The sequence below is a fragment of the Triturus cristatus genome, chromosome 8, assembly GCF_964204655.1.
Source record: "Triturus cristatus chromosome 8, aTriCri1.1, whole genome shotgun sequence".
NCBI lineage: Eukaryota > Metazoa > Chordata > Amphibia > Caudata > Salamandridae > Triturus > Triturus cristatus.
Window position 1 is genome coordinate 961,338,587 of NC_140591.1, and position 16,176 is coordinate 961,354,762.

The following is a 16,176-nucleotide window of genomic DNA, read 5'->3' on the forward strand; positions in this document are numbered from 1 at the left end:
CTCCCTGGTAGAGCGTTTGGCCTTATCAATCAAGTTAAGAATGCGTTTCATGTTATCACTAGATTGTCTATTCTGGATAAATCCCACTTTGGCTGGATCGATTAAATTTGGCATATAAGGCACTAGGCGAGACGTATGGATGCTAGTAAAGAGTTTAATGTCTACATTAAGAAGGGATATTGTGCGGTATGCTCTACATTGGCGATTATCTTTCCCCGGCTTGGGGCGAACCACAATGGTTGCCTCCAACATAGAAAAAGGGGAAGCAACCCCGGGCCTGTGATTGAGTTAAAAAGTCATGTTAAGATATGGGCTACAGCTTGACAAAATTTATTATAGAAGAGGACTGGAAAGCCATTGGGACCCGGTGATTTCAAGGGTTTCTGTCTGGAGATAGCAGATATAACTTCTTTTTTTTTTATAGCAATCATTTTTATTGATTTTCAGAACAACAGTATCATTGCACGTGTAGTCATACAATAACAAGTAACTGCCGGGTGTCCCCCGGCCATAGGTATCTACAGAATGCCCCATAGGTGGTTCAGATGCTCCATGTGCGGCCCAGGGGAACCCCCTCCTCAGACTCCTCTGGTACCCCGTCCCACCCCCCACCCCCCCCCACTACCCCCCTCCCGCCACCCCCCCCCCAGAGGCTGCTGCAAAGCGTCCGGAAAAAAAAAAAAAAAAAAAAAAGGGAAAACAGTTTCAGTCTGTGGAGTGCCAGGTCCGGAAGATACGCATCGTCCTCCACGCTGGCGGGAAGACGGCTGCCGGGAGGCCCCTAGATAAGTAGGTCAGCAACGAGCCCCAAGACTCCTCAAAGGCTGTGGGATCATCCCTAAAGCACATCGCCAAGCGCTCCATCGAGAGCAGGCGCCACAGGCGGGCATGCCACAGTGACATAGCGGGAGCAGCCTGTTTCTTCCACGCCGCTGCCACCGTGAGCTTAGCTGCCCCCACGCAGAGCCACCATATAGCTTTATCTCCTCTGGACACCCCCTCCCAGTCATCTCCCCGAAGACCCAGGATGACATGAGCAAGGTCCCCGGGGGGTTCAAAGCCCAAAATCTCTTTAATCTGCGCTAAAATTTCTGCCCAGAAAGGTTGAATACTAGGGCAGTCCCACCAGATATGTTTGAAATCCCCGAGGAGACCACATCCCCGCCAGCAGAGTGCAGAAGTCCCCGGGAAGATCCTAGCCAATTTTGTGGGGTATAGGTACCAATCAAAGATGGTCTTGTAGTGAGCCTCCCGTAAGCCTACCGACAAGTTATGCCTGGGAATGTCCCGCCACAAGCCCCTCCACTCAGCTTCAGTTATCTCTCTCCCCAGGAGTTGCTCCCAGAATTCCATATGTCTGGCCCTGGGTGTGTGTAGTGTAGTCAGCAGCATCCCATAGAGAGACGAGATTGCCCCCTTCATCGAGCCCGCCCGCGACAAAACCAGTTTCTCCATATCCGTAAGGCTCCGGCAGCCCGCCTCCCTGAACGGTGGCGCCGTGGCCCAGTGTTTGAGCTGCAAATAATGGAACTGCTCACTGTTGGGGACCCCAAATTCACTCTTACAGTTCTGAAACGAGCGAAACGCCCCCTTGTCGAATAGGTCCGCCAGCTTTAGACACCCTCCCTCTCGCCACCCATCAAAGGGACCCTCCTCTCTGGCTGGGGCGAAGGCCGGATTAAAGTGTATCGGGGTGTATGGTGAAGGGAATGTCGTCCACCCCTCCCTCCGCGTGACCCTATCCCAAACCTCCAATGTAGTGCGCGTTGGCGTGCTAAGATATGCATTCGGCGGTCTATCTCTCCTCGGTTTCCACAGCAGATCCCAGATGGATCTGCCGGCTATCGCGCGGTCCATATGAAGCCAATGCTTCTCTGATTCCCGTACCGTCCATTCCAACACGACCCGCAATTGGGCCGCTTGATAGTAAAGCTCAAAGTCCGGCAGCCCCATCCCTCCATCCGCCCTGTGTTTCCGAAGCACCGTGAAAGGGAGCCGGGCCCTCCCTCCTTGCCATACAAACTGAGTGATCAACGTCTTCAGCTGCGGAAGAAATGCCTTCTCCAGCGGGATCGGCAAGGCCTGAAACAAGTAAAGGACCCGGGGCAGCACCATCATCTTCACCGCATTGATTCGCCCCAACCAAGATATGTACAAGGGCGTCCACCGCCGCAACTCCTGCCGCAAGTGTGGCAAAACTGTGGTGTAGTTGGCCCCATACAGTCCCGAAACCGTCGGTGTCAGCTGCACCCCTAGATATTGTAGCGAGTGTTGGGCCCATGAGAGCGTCGTCTGGGATTTGAGCAAGGCCACCTCCGCTCTCGAGAGTGTGAGATTGAGTATGTAGGATTTGGTCATGTTGACCTTGAACCCTGCCACTCTCTCAAAGTCCCTCAATTCCCCCTGCACCGCGGGCAGAGAGACATGTGGCTCCCCCAGAGTCAGCAGAATATCATCCGCGAAGAGGGAGATTTTGTGGTCTTCCCCTCCAAATCGGATCCCTTTAATGGAAGCATTCTCCCTCACTCGAATGGCTAGTGGCTCAATGCTGAGGGCAAAAAGCAGAGGGGACAGCGGGCACCCCTGTCTAGTACCTCTAGTCAGCTGGAAGGGCTCGGAAGGTGTCCCGTTGACCACCATTCTCGCGGAGGGATGGCTGTAGTTAGCTCGCACCATCTCCATGAAAGCGTCCCCGAACCCAAATTTTTGCAAGGTCAAGAAGAGGAAGGGCCAATCCACGCGGTCGAACGCTTTTTCAGCGTCCAATCCTACTAGCACCGCTGGAATCTTAAATCTGGATGATTTCTCGATAAGGTGAATGGTACGCCGTATATTATCGTGCGTCTGGCGCCCTTTAATGAAGCCCGATTGGTCCGGGTGGATCAATCGAGGCAGCAGGTCATCCAGGCGGCTAGCTAGGATCATGGAGTAGAGCTTGGCATCTAGGTTCAGAAGTGCTATGGGGCGGTATGATGCACACACCAGCGGGTCCTTGCCCGGTTTAGGCAGGACCGTAATCACCGCCTCTGCCATTGACCTGGACACTCTCGCCTCCTTCGCCACCGCCCGAAACAGAGCCGTCAGATGCGGGGCGAGCTCGTCTACAAAGTGTTTATAAAAGTGGGCGGTATAGCCGTCGGGCCCAGGTGCCTTGTGGAGCTTGAGACGCTTTATGGCATTCCGCACTTCCTCTACGGAAATAGGTTCGTCCAGCCGTTCCCGGTCCAGCGTTGATAGCTGGGGGCACTCCACCCCATCGAGATATGCCGTTTGCGCGTCGTGCGCCAGCGTGCTCCCCCCATACAGCTCGCCATAGAAATCCCTAAAGGCTCTGGTCTTCGCTGCCTCCTCGTGTGTGACTCGGTCTGGCCCTACCCGAAAGCCTTCCACATAGGATTTTGCCCGCTGAATGCGAAGCTTTCGAGCCAACTGAGAACCCACCTTGTCCCCCTGTTCATACCCCGCGCGGCGCAGCCTCAGCAAGGTATATTCCGCCCTGGCGCTGTAAATCGCCCGCAATTTACCCCTCACCGCCGTGAGTTGTCGTTGCAGGTCGCGAGTGGGTTTATCTTTATGTCTGCCCTCCAACCCCCTAAGTTCCTCCTCCAGTGCCTCCCGTTCCAATGCTTGTTGTCGCCGCAGCGACGCCTGTAGTTGGATGCATTTGCCCCTCATCACCGCCTTGAAGGCGTCCCACGTATTCTGATGTGAGGTGTCTTCAGGCGGGTGGTCCCCTATGGCCTCGGTCAGCTCCACCCTCCGCACTTGGTCTCGCAGGAGGGCCCCCGGAAAGTACCATCTGCCACGACCCCGCGCCCCCCACTGAAGCTCCAATAGGACCATCCCGTGGTCTGAGACCGAAATGGGGAGAATCTGCGTCCCTGTCGCCTTCCCCACTAATGCCTGACTAATGAAGATGTAATCTATTCGAGTGTAAGTCCGGTGAACATGGGAATAGAAAGTGTAGTCTTTTGCCGTCTCGTGGAGAGCCCGCCACCCATCCCGCAGACCAAGGGAATCGAAGCGGTCCTTGACTCGCTTGGAAAACACTGATGATCTGGCCCCCGCAACGTGAGAGCCGTCCAGGACACCATCCCACAGGCAGTTAAAGTCCCCCAGCAGAATGATGGGGCCCTCCGCGAATCCGCCCAGGGACCCCAACATGCGGGCTGTGAACACCGCCTGGCCCGTGTTCGGAGCATACACGACCGCAATGGTGCATAGTTGGCCCTGAAGCCGCCCCTTGAGCATGAGCCACCTCCCCTCCTTATCTCTCTGTGAATCCACTACTTGGAAGGGCATCGAGCTGTGGAACAATATCGCCACTCCATTATGTTTGGTGGTGGCCGCTGAGTGAAAAATCTGCGGGAATGCCCTATGCTTGAGCCTACCCACATCCTCCCTGGTAAGGTGCGTTTCCTGCAGAGCAACTACCTTGACCTGCCGATCCACAATGTACTTCAGGACCTGCTGTCTCTTCTGGGGCGAGTTCAGGCCCTTCACGTTCCATGTAGCCCACGTCACCATCTTAAGTGAGTGTAGACCCCCCTCTTCACCCCGTGTTGTGGGATCCGCCGATACCAGACCTCAGCGCCTGTCCTCCTCCCCCTCCCGGGTCCCCCTTCTAATATCTCGCTGTCCCTCCCCGGTCCCTCTCCACGTCTTCGTTGCAGCCTACCCCTGTCACCCTCCCCCCCCGCCCAGACCCCCCCACATCCCCCCCCCTCCCGCACCCCCCCACCACAAGCACCCAGCCATGGAACCCCTCATGCCTGGGGTAATTCCAGGGAAAGTAACCAAGACCCCGCCCCATCGAACTCCTAACCTCATCAACTTGCTCCGCAACCGGCAGAGCATCAACAACATGTGTGCCAGACAAAGGGCTCATAGAGAAAAAACAAAAACCTCAGTGTCCATGTAACCTCAGTGTCTCTGTGGAGACTGCCGCATCTCTCCGCTGGGCCTTCACAGACTCGTCGCCAGCCACCTGGCTTCGCCGCTAGGGCTCCCGGGTCCCTCCCGGCCGGAGGACCCCCCGCGGTCGTTCTTGAACTGCATCCCGGAGAATCCCGTTCTTCCAGCTCGCGACCACTACTCACGGTGAGGCCCTCCTCGCTGGCGTTGCGCCCTGCGCCACTGCTCCCCCTGAGAGCCGACTGCCACTGTTCCGGATGGCCCCGGGCCGCCTCCTTCCTCCGGTTCCGTCGGGAGGCCCAGGATACGCAGCCCATCTCCCAAGTCTGTGATGTGGTGTCGTTTATTTTGCCATTCGAAGCTAAGCCCAAAGGGATAGGTCCAACGGTAGCGCACATTGTCCTCTCTGAGTTTGCTGGTCACTGGGCGGAGCTGCTGCCTCCGAACAAGGGTGGCCTGCGACAAGTCCTGGTAAAGAGAGCAACTGTGGCCCTGGAACGAGACGTCCTTCTTCTTCCTGGCCGCTTCCAGGATGGCCTCCTTGACTGGGAAGGCGTGCAGCTTTGCTAGGACATCCCTAGGTCTCCGGCGTTCGCTGTGAACCGGTGGTCCGACCCTGTGCACCCGATCCACTTTTATTTTTAGGTCTGGCTTGTTCACCACCTCTCCAAAGAGGCCTATAATAAACGCCTCCAGGTCCAGACCCTCTGCGCCTTCTTCCAAGTCTCTCACCCGTATATTCTCCCTCCGGGAACGATCCTCCAAGTCCTCCAGCTTCAGAGCAGATTGCGCCAGCTGAGCGCGAAGCTCCGCGCACTCCGACCGGGAAGCCTGAGCTGTACTCTCCAGGGATTGCACCTTCTCCTCCACCTCCAGGATTCGCGACCCCACGGCGTCCACATCACTGCGCAGATCACCAAGCTTCTCCGTCAGGTCCCCACGCAATTGGTTCAGGCTGGCGTGGAGGTCCCTTTTAAGTTCACCACATAAATCCCTCTTGAAGTCCCGGAGCGTAGCCACCAGGTCATCCTTCGTCAAGGCCATGCTTTCCCCTCCGCCTGGACCTCCCTCGTCCGCAGTGCTGGAGAGTGCCTGGAAGTACTTCGCCACGCGGTTTTCCTGAGGCTTCGGCGCCATTTTTGTCGGGGGCGCACGGGACGACCTCCCCATCAGACCGTCCCCTCCGTGCCACACAACGTCGCCTCCACCGGTTCTATGGTCTTGTCGCGTCCGACCACCACCGCTCAGCCACTGGGACCCCGGAAATCAGAGCAGGGGCCGATTCGGCTCCGCTCGCCGCCTCAGGCACTCAGCCAGGCCCACGTTTTGTGCCTCAGAGAGTCCTCACCAGCGCCAACCCGCACCTATATGTCACAGCATCCTTCCCATCCAGCGTGCCAGAGAACCAGTGCTGCGGAGGCTCCCCCGGTCCCGGCGCCGGCAGGTGTCTTTCTTGGCCGCCATCTTGGAGTCAGGCATCGTCTCTCGCCCGGGCGCGCGGTGATTGCCCCCTGCGCCCCTGCTCCCTCCAGCCTGGGTCGGTCTCCGTCAGGGCGGATCACTTATCTCCTGTTGGCCCTCCGCCCTTCCTCATGGGCTCCGTGATGGCCGCAATCTCCGCCTCCTCATGCACGTCCCACGGTGAGGTGTCCCCTTGTGTTGTCCCGCTCACCGGCGCCGGCAGAATCCGGTGCAGCCCCTCTCCAGCCGCGGCGGTCCCTCCCGTTGCGCGGTCACCGCGACCAGCCTCCGGTCACTCTCCTGAGTCCGGGGAACCGCCGCTCGGCGAGCGATCGTGGCCTTCCGCCGCCATTTTGCTTGGTCATCGCTCCCGAGTCAGTGCTCGCTTCCTAGCCGCACCGGAGCCGCCTCATCCTCGCCGCCGGTCCATTCGCCTCCACAGGTGTCCCGCGAGTGTTTTCCCCGAAGAGCGCCAGTCTAGAGCCCCCGTTTAGCCGCTCACAGGAGTCCGTGGGGCCGGAGCTGACTCGGTGCACTACCAGTCAGCCATCTTACTTGGCCACGCCCCCCAGATATAACTTCTTCTATGCGATTGGGCACTCTTGGGGAGAGTCGTGTCGTGCCGTGTTTGCCCCTTGGAGGCAGGAGGTGAGGGCTTCCGAATCTAGAACTTGTCAGGCGTATGAGTCCCTAAAAAGGTACCAAAAAGAAGACAGTATGAGACTGTCTTCGACTATCTCTGATCCATCTGGGGCCTGCAAGGAGTGTACACTTGCCTTTGTATACGTAATCTGTTAGCCAATAGTTGACCAGATTTTTCCTCCCCTATATAAAATGAATGCCGGAGGCATAGTGCTGCGTATTCGGCCTTGTCGATGTCAAGGTCCACTAGCTGGGAGCAAGCCGCCTCTAACGGACGCCAAACCCTCGGAGCCCATGTGCGCTGATGTATGCGTTTCAATACTTTTAAATGTTGAGAGAGATGGTCTCTCTTTTCTTTACAAAGTTTATTATCTGTGGCCGAATCAGCGATTAGTTCCCATTACAGTTTTCAGGGTTTCCCAAAGCGTTGTGATGGTATCAGGGGTGTCATTAAATTCCAGAAATTGGGCTATGGCTTTATTTAATTAGGTCACCACCTCAGGTCTGTGTAAGAAGGTTTTCCGCAGCCTCAATGTTCGGGTGAGTCGAGTTACTGAGGGGAGCGCAATAGTGAGGGACACCACAGTGTGGTCCCAGAGGAAGTGCGACTATCACTGATGCTATAGACAGGGAGTGAAGGTCTTTTGTAGCTAAAAAAATAATCAAAACAGGCGTAAGTTTTATGGGAATCGGAATAAAATATGCAGTCATGTGTGTGAGGGTGTGTTCTTGCCAAAGGTCCCAGTATTATCATATCACTATGCTGACCTGTCTAGCTCATTATTGAACACCAAATTGAGGTCCCCCCCATGAGTATCAGCCTATCTGATGTGGATAGCACGTCTGTAATTGCCTTGTATAAAGTAGTTTAATTGGCCTTTGTTTGGGATATAAATATAACCTATTGTGATAGAGTGATCTCGGGTAGTCACTGTGTAAGTGAGTAGTCTGCCTTTTATTTCAGCTAACTCTAGCACCCACCTTGACCTGGAAAGACCAGGATACCAATTGCCACACCCGACATTTTAGAGGGAGCAGAGGAGAAAAACTGTTGGGGGAAGGTACAAGATTTAAGTCTACGATAGTCTCTGGTGAGCAGGTGCGTCTCCTGAAGGAGACAAATATCTGCCCGATTGCTTGAGATATGGTACAATGGCAAGGTGTTTGACAGGACTAATGAGGATCTTCACATTCAAGGTAAGAACTTTCAACGTATCAGGAGTCATATGGGCTGGATGTAGGCAATAGCTGTGTTGGAGTCCAGATTCTACACAAGACCCCCGGGTGGCCCCATAGGATAGTATGGAACACCTTCATAAAAAATGGTAGGGTATGGGTGTGGTATCTTGTAAGTTAAGTATATTTCCCCAAAAACATTAACATGAAAAAATTGGAATGGAAAAAATATATAATTATGAAGTCCAATACTGCGAGGAAGAACCCGCTGTCTTTCTGGAAGAAGAAGAGAAAGGGTCCAATTGTGGCTCAAGGTCCCAGTTCACCACCACCCCTGCAATGAAGATAACCCAGTACAGCTATTCTCTCCATTGCTATGGTCTCAGGGTTTGGTTTTGTCCCCATTGGTGGGCTCCATCGGCACCATTATAGATGTCTGCTGGAGTTTCGTTCACAAGGGCTGGATTGCTGGTCACCTGACGGTGAGTCATCAAGGCTGAGTAATCGATTTGCCTCTATGAGTGATCGTAGTTTATGCGGCTTAATATTTAAGTGAAAAATTAACCAGATTGGATGGTCCTAAGAGTAGGAGACCCCCATGGACCGCAGGTGGGAGGTCACAGAGCGGAAATTCCCGCGCTTCTGTAAAGTTATAGCTGCTAAATCTTGATATACGTAGGTGTATGCCCTCTGAAATGAATTGGTGATATCTCATGAGCTTTTCATAAAATTATTTGTTTTAGTTGAAAGTCATCAGCAGACTGATCTCGGGAGGCCCACGCTGTGCACTCGGTCAAATCTTATCTCCCAGCTTCCAGTATATGGAGGCATAGTTCCTTAACATAAAGGCTTAGGTCTGATCCTTCTGCATTCATTGGTATCCCCTGATGTGGATGTTATTACGCTTCAACCTATTTTCTAAGTCCTCATTATGAGCTTGTAAGTCTATCTGTTGCTCACAAAGGAAGATAACCTCTTGATGTAGTTCTATTTCCTCGTTGCAGGCAGTTTCATGATCCTCAAGACACGTTCTCAAATAGCTTCCACATTGCAACGCACCTCTCGAAGATCACTTGATAGATCTTGTTTAACTGCATGCAGATTCTCCCTCAAAGACGCAAACAGAGCTTCCAGAAAGACACAAGTTATTGGGCCACCCGGATCGTCATCATCCTGGGCATCTATGGATTTAGGGGGCAGTGGGTGCCCCCCAGCCAAGGGTCCGGTATGTTTAGATAGCATATTTTTCAAGTTGCGATCTTTCTCTGCCCGGACTGAGGACATACCTATGAGGATTCAGGTGTGGCATGAGACGCAAACTGGCAAATGTCTGTCCTCCCCGAATGCTGAATGAAGAATGTCGATCAATAGTCACTATGTAGTAAGCTAGGGAGCCCTAGAGAGGTGGAGGCATTGTTCTTTAAAAAAATACAATAGCTGATATTAAAGCCCTCGCCTCAGTGGAGTCGCTGGGCTGTTGTGGTGAAGAAAGTCAGAGGCCAAATACCAGTAAGGAGAATCTATCCTGATGTCATCCCCTTATTTGTTGAGCTAATGTCTACCAGTGAAGTTGAGGGGGGTGGGGGTTTCTTAGGAAATAGTGATGCCCCTATGGCATCTCAATCAGGACAGAGCATGCCAACATGCATGTTTTAGACCTGCTGCTCTCTCCAAATAGAGCGCAAGGAGCAGAATTTGTGCATCTGGGAGGGGCGCCTCGGGTGCTTCGTTCCTCTACATGCGATCTGCTGGAAACAGTAAAAGGGGGCCTGGCAACAGCTTGAAAAGCAGGTGCTGCTACTGTTTTCAATATGAGATTGCCGGTATGGGGTTACATGCCACACATAGATTGTGCTTCTCACCTCGAGGGCAGGTGTCCCTGCCGTTTCAAGCAATGCGCCACTCTCCCCCGGTTTGCACCAGTTAAGCCCATCCAGACAGGCCCTCCAAAGTCCTGGAAGCAGGGATCGGGAATCAGCAACAAGGCACCGAAGGTAAAGCAGCCCGGTGTATTCCTAAAAATAGTACAGATGAGTGTCCACGTGGCATGTCCAGGTCCTCAACAGGTCAGCTTGTTTTTGCTCTGTGTGCAGCAGAGTAAGGTCTCTGTGCGATGCAGCCAAGACCATGTGCACCAATAACCTGACTGCGCGTGTGGGTGCAGCCACAAATATCAGTGCAAATGGCAACAAAGTAAAAAGAGTGCATTTCCACACATACGGAGCAGCGAAAAAGGTCTTCAGGCAGGTTTTCAATTTAGATACATACCCCATGACATGAATTGGCTACACAGGCAAGTACACTTTGGGTTTAGAAAAGCACAGGACTCCACCAGTTGTACCATTATAAGATTTTACTAAAGATTCTCAACTAGAGCACTGATCATACGGTGGGGAAATGTTGGGAGCCTATGCAAGATCACATACATAATAAGTTACACAATTACATACCATATTTACAATTTGAAGCGAAGCTACCGAGTAATGTCTGGATATTCCGTCTGAGAGATAGTTAGTGAAATATGTGACTCCAGGCCAGTGCTTAATTTGTGCCGGTGCTTTCCGGTGCTAAGCACCGGCACCTATTTCTCAGGGCCGGGTCTATAGAATTTGTGAGCATAGTTATGCTCCAGAGGTGTGTGTTGCAGGTGCTTACATTTTCAGGGTGGAGTTTATTTCACTGCTTGAGGCTTGATCGGGGTCTGTCAGCTGCGGAGCAAGGAATGAAATGGTGAGCAGGGCTGTGGTCGGAGGCACCTTCAAGGCTCTGCAGGGACAGGCAGGCCTTAGCGCAAATTGAACAGGCAGGCCTCGGCGCGAACGGAAGAGGCAGGTCTCAACACAAAAATCGGTTTCCGGGGCACTCCTAGCAGCGCGAGAGCTGGTTGGTTGGCTGTCCCTATCCAAGACACCGGCCACAAAGGAGGGCTACGCTTGACACAGCTCAGGGGTCTTGCGCTCCCTGACACCTTGCATACTTTAAATGCAAAACTTTCCTTCAGACAAACTCCGAGCACTCACCGTGATCGGGGATAACAGGAGCTAGATACCCCCTCCCCTCAAGCCTCCACCTCGGCTCTCTCTGGGCAGGACGTGGCTGTGTCAGTCCCCAGTGCTCTCGGTGTGTGTGTGGGGGGGGGGGTGTGCTGGGGTTTGTGTAACAGGGAGTGGGGTGAGAGGGGCGCCGGGGAATCTTACTTGTTCCCGTTTCTAGGCCATAACTTTGGGAAGGGCAGAGTAATGGGACATGCTAGCACAGCTGAGCGAGGTGCAGAGACCTGCCAAGAAGGGATGGGGTGTGAGGAGGGAAGGGAAGAAGAGGTGGCGGGAGAGGAGACTATAATCAAAAGTAGGTTTAAAATGGGGACGAGAAAGAAGAGAAAAGAAGAAGCGCAAAGAAAACCGGAGGAAGGTGAAGCGCAGAGAGCGAGAGTGTGAGGAAAGAGAGAAAGAACACTAGATGGAACAGAAACGTACAGACACCTAGGAAGAGAAGGGGCAGGGGAAGCAAGAGGCAGGCAGCGACAGAGCCGGAGGAAAGGTATGAGTGCATGCATATTTATATTCAACTGTTAATGTATCGATTTGATAAAGTTTATGTGTAAATATCATCTGTAAATATAAGGTTTGTTTGTGTAAGGACTGTTGTATTGTGTTCGATTTTTGTTTTTTAAAATTCCAAATAAGTCATAATCAAGTGATCTGTTTTGTTATGTTATGATTATTTGGCATCGGGCTTTTAGGGGTATTGCCTTATAAACCCCACTGCGAACTGTGTCTTGTCACCTTCTTTTAAAGGATTTCATGGCAGACTGGATCTTTCAGTGCTCATGCCAAGTGATTTGTGCAGTCAGTGTGACAATGTTTGATTGTTGATAATGATATGTGTTGTCCGTTTCCTGGGTGTGGCCGGAGGTCTATCTACCAGGCTTATGCGCCAACTGGTGATCTGGTTTGTTTATTATCATACAAGTTTGCATATGTGTGTATTAACTTGATGTTGTGGGTGCTGTTTGTGAACTTGGATAGCCAACTGATGCCTTTCGTGGGCTGTGTTGTGTGGAGTTAAGGAGCTCTGTTTACACACATTCTGTTGTATGTTGGTGGGTCCTGATGGTGTGTGCAAGCGCTGTTGTGGGCACAGTAATATACATCTAAGTGGTACATCTGTGCAGTGCTGTAAGTGTGTTAGGTGTTCCATCTAATATTTTGTATTTTATGATGCTCTGCGCTATTTAGAGCTGTTGTGGGCACACTGACACCCGTGACTCTATGACATATGTATATCTGACCTGGTGTTTGTTTGCCCAGAGTTCTGTCTAACTCAGTATAATATTTTGACTAATTAATAACATGGCGTTACTGAGCGAGGATTACCAGGTTGAAGACATTCCGCCCAACCAAGGCAGTAACCAGATGGAAAATAAACTATCTCCACCCCCCTTCCCACTTTGAACCAAACGTTTCAGGGATGGGGAGTCGTATACAATATCTTCTTGTGCAAGGAATAAGATGCTTCCAAATTACTTTACCCTTTTACTGCCATGTAGTGAGTAGACCGATTAGGGCAGCGTTCTCATTATATCAGTTTAACAGCCTCTTTTATTATGCCGTGGCTCCTGTTATATCTGGGTCTGGATTCTTGCAAGGTTCTCACTTTGCCACCTTTCCACAGCACTGCATACAGGGACTAGAAGTAGGCGGGAAGCGCTAGTTCCTGGTTTGGAATGCCCCATGAGGCTGTGTACACCCATAAACTTGCATGTTAAAGGGTATTCACTAACTACTCTGCAATGTATAGCATCACTCAGCAATTGCATATGACTTTTTAGCGTGGCACACCGGAGAGAATACGCTTTTTACAGATTCAGCGAGCAACACTAAATTAACGCATTTCACTTAATTAAGGAGAGCAGAGGCTGCCAGAACAAGGACCACAGTTTATAATTTTAAGGTTAAGACATCTGTAATTGAATTCCTCCACACTCTTTACTAAGTTGGCTGGCCTGTCGTTTTTTCAGAGTTTGAGTGCCATTGAGCTGGATAGCAACATTTTGAATTTGGTGTCAAGGCCAGCTCTGGTGAATATGTGCTTTACAAACATACATGGTGTGTTAAGGACACATAAATGTATTTTAATCTTTTGTTTTTCAATTTCTTTGCAATATTATACTGTCATTATTCCCTCTGTCCCTGCTTCATCCAGTACCTTTCAAACTCGCATACATTCCCTTGACCTCCTTACTTTCCTTCGTCCCATCTTTTTCCTTTTTCTCTTCCTCCGCCCCTCCAGCCATACCTCCTTTCTTCTTTCCATTCTTGCTTCCATACATCCTCATTCAGTCCCCATCCTTCCTCCCTTGGTGCACTTTTTCTTCCATTTATTCCTTACTTTCTTTTTTTCCCTTCTCCTTCCTCCACCCCATTCTTTAATTTCTTCCTTTCTTATCCTCAAGCCTTCCTTCTGCTCTTCTTCCTTTCTTCTTTCTATTTATCCATTACACATTCACTTCTTTTCTCGCACTATTCCTTAATTTCTTCCTTTCACTTTTTCTCATTTTCTCCTTCTTTCATCCATCACTTATTTGTTTCCTCACTCCAGTACTCCCCTTCGCGCCTGCATTTGTTGCTGCCTTCTTTAATGTATTCCTTCCTTCATCCCTTCCTTTCTTTTGAACAGCGCAGTGCAAGCACATTCTCTTTAGTTTGCAAAACTGCTTCAAGTACTCAAATGACCTTTCCTAAAGCTCCATTTTGAGTTTTATATACAATCTCGAATTTGAGTTCATTTTTAAGTTGTTGTCATAGGCTTCCTAAATGTTATATTATGTTATGTAATATTGATTTGTATAGTGAACTAATCACTCAAGATCGTATCCAGGTGCTTGGGCAGGTATGTAGGTGTGAGGCCCCCGAGGTAGCGCTGATGTGTTGAGGCTTATGGGTATGGGCGGAGCCAATACATTAAGTGGGTGGAGCCACTTGAGGAAGTGGGAGGAGCTGGGGGAGTGGGTGTGGCCCCCTAAAAAAAATGTGAGCACCTGCACTTAATATTTTACAAATTTAGCACTGCTCCAGGCAAACATGAACTGTGGGAGAGAGCTGTTCAGACAAGTCAAGTGCCATCACTAGATGGGTGACATGGTTGCTACTCACATCGATCCTTGCCATTTTTCAAGTGCTGATAAACTATCAAGGTCAATTTTACCATTCAGGAGGTAGGCCTTTGTCCTCATCAGCATATCCAAATGATTTTCCTCTAGTATATTTATCAATTTACTCTTGATAGTGTTCATGAGGCTGAATCCTCGTTCACAATCTGCACAAGATGCTTGAAATGTTGTGCAGACATAAACAAGCTGAGACACCACCTTATACTGAGCATCACTGCGTACAGTGAAATTCACCATTTCTTGAAAGGTGGTATATAACCCAATATTACATGTTCAGCTACTAAATATTTATGTTCTCTGTACTGTCGACAACATCTTCTGGTGTTTCACAATCGCCCAGGACCAAGAGTTTTTTAAAATACTTTTCAACAAGTCTTTGAACATTTTCAGTCACAAAATCAAAATGTGATTGTGCTGCTATTTCCCTACTTTTGTCGTTGTCTACCTGTAATTTGCTGTTTGTTGCCTTTTGTTTTGAATCCATGGCCTGAACCTTTTAAACCACTCAATCTCGATCTACGATACATTAAGCGATTCGTATATCTCTCACTGACACGCCCTTTATGATTAACTCTTTTTTAGGGCGGGGTCTCCTCTACCTGAGTTGGTTACCGGGTGAGGTGAGGTCAGAATCTCACACAAGTCAGGTGAGTTGTCTGCCTTTCATGTCTGGGTTATGCAATGTGGTACTTCAAACATTGACAATCAAAGACATTTAACTTATGAGGAAGACTTGAATTAAGGCTTAGCCTACACACCTATTGTTTGTATCTCTTCTTTTTTTGACAGGAATGAAGTGCACCCTACTTGTCCAGAGATCTTACCACATCAGGTTGTATTGTTTGACAACTTGTTTTACATATTATCCCATTTTTGCAGTAGCTATTACAACCTCTGGTCCTGAAGAAAGCCGGGAACGTAATCCCTTCAGGCTGAAACTAGTCGACCTACTTGAGACGCAACCTATTTGTTGAAAGTTGCCGCTACACATTTTTAATTGGATTGGCAGAGAGATGTATATTAAAGCTCTTGTTTCTCCCTCCCAACTCCCTTTTTAACCTTCACACACTTGCACTGCATTATTATTTTCATCACACGAGACATGAATGGCCGACCTTGGTCGATTTCTCTTTCTGGCTCTATCTTTACTGTCCAGTTTTGATCTTTGATACTCAATTTGCCTCTAGGCTTAGAGGAGTAGTAGCAAGATACAAGGATGACCACGTGATGACACTGGCCTCTCTTGGCAGTTGATGGAAATCCTATCAAACTTTTTCTGTTTCTTTTTATCTACACTCTTACACTTGTCTGTAGGTTTTAGAATCAGTAGACTCTCTGTGAAGTCAGGCATTGGCTCTTGTCTTTTCGCATAGGTTTTCCTCTCCTTTTTTTGACCACCAGTTCTTCTACGAGTTTTCATTGTGCTGCTATTGCCAGGAATTCAAAACTTGCCCATTCTTTCAGTTAATCTTCAGGGAACCTTTTTTGCATGTGCTCACAAAGAAGGGAAACAAAAGGCAAATAGGCCCACTGTCAAACTCTTGTACTTCCCTGTACAACACTATCAGATCTCTTACTGTATTTCTCCAAAAGACAGTGTCCCCCAAGTACTGTCCCTTAATTTGACCAATCTTTGCTCTTGCATACTGTACAGCTTCAACAGTAGTCAAATATGTTTTTTGGAACACTTCGCACTAAGATGCAAATTCACCTAGAATGCCATTAAGTACTAAAAGGGAAATCTGGTAGTTTGAGTCGGATAACTTTTTGTAACAATATTTAGCAACTGGATCATTCTCCTCAAATTAATC

The 16,176-nt window shown here is 50.0% G+C and overlaps 1 protein-coding gene across 1 annotated transcript in view; it reads right to left on the reverse strand.

The window, feature by feature from the left end:
* MBTPS2 (membrane bound transcription factor peptidase, site 2) overlaps positions 1-16,176 on the reverse strand; it is a 358,518-nt gene that overhangs the window by 29,982 nt on the left and 312,360 nt on the right. The gene's annotated exons all lie outside the window — the stretch shown is intronic.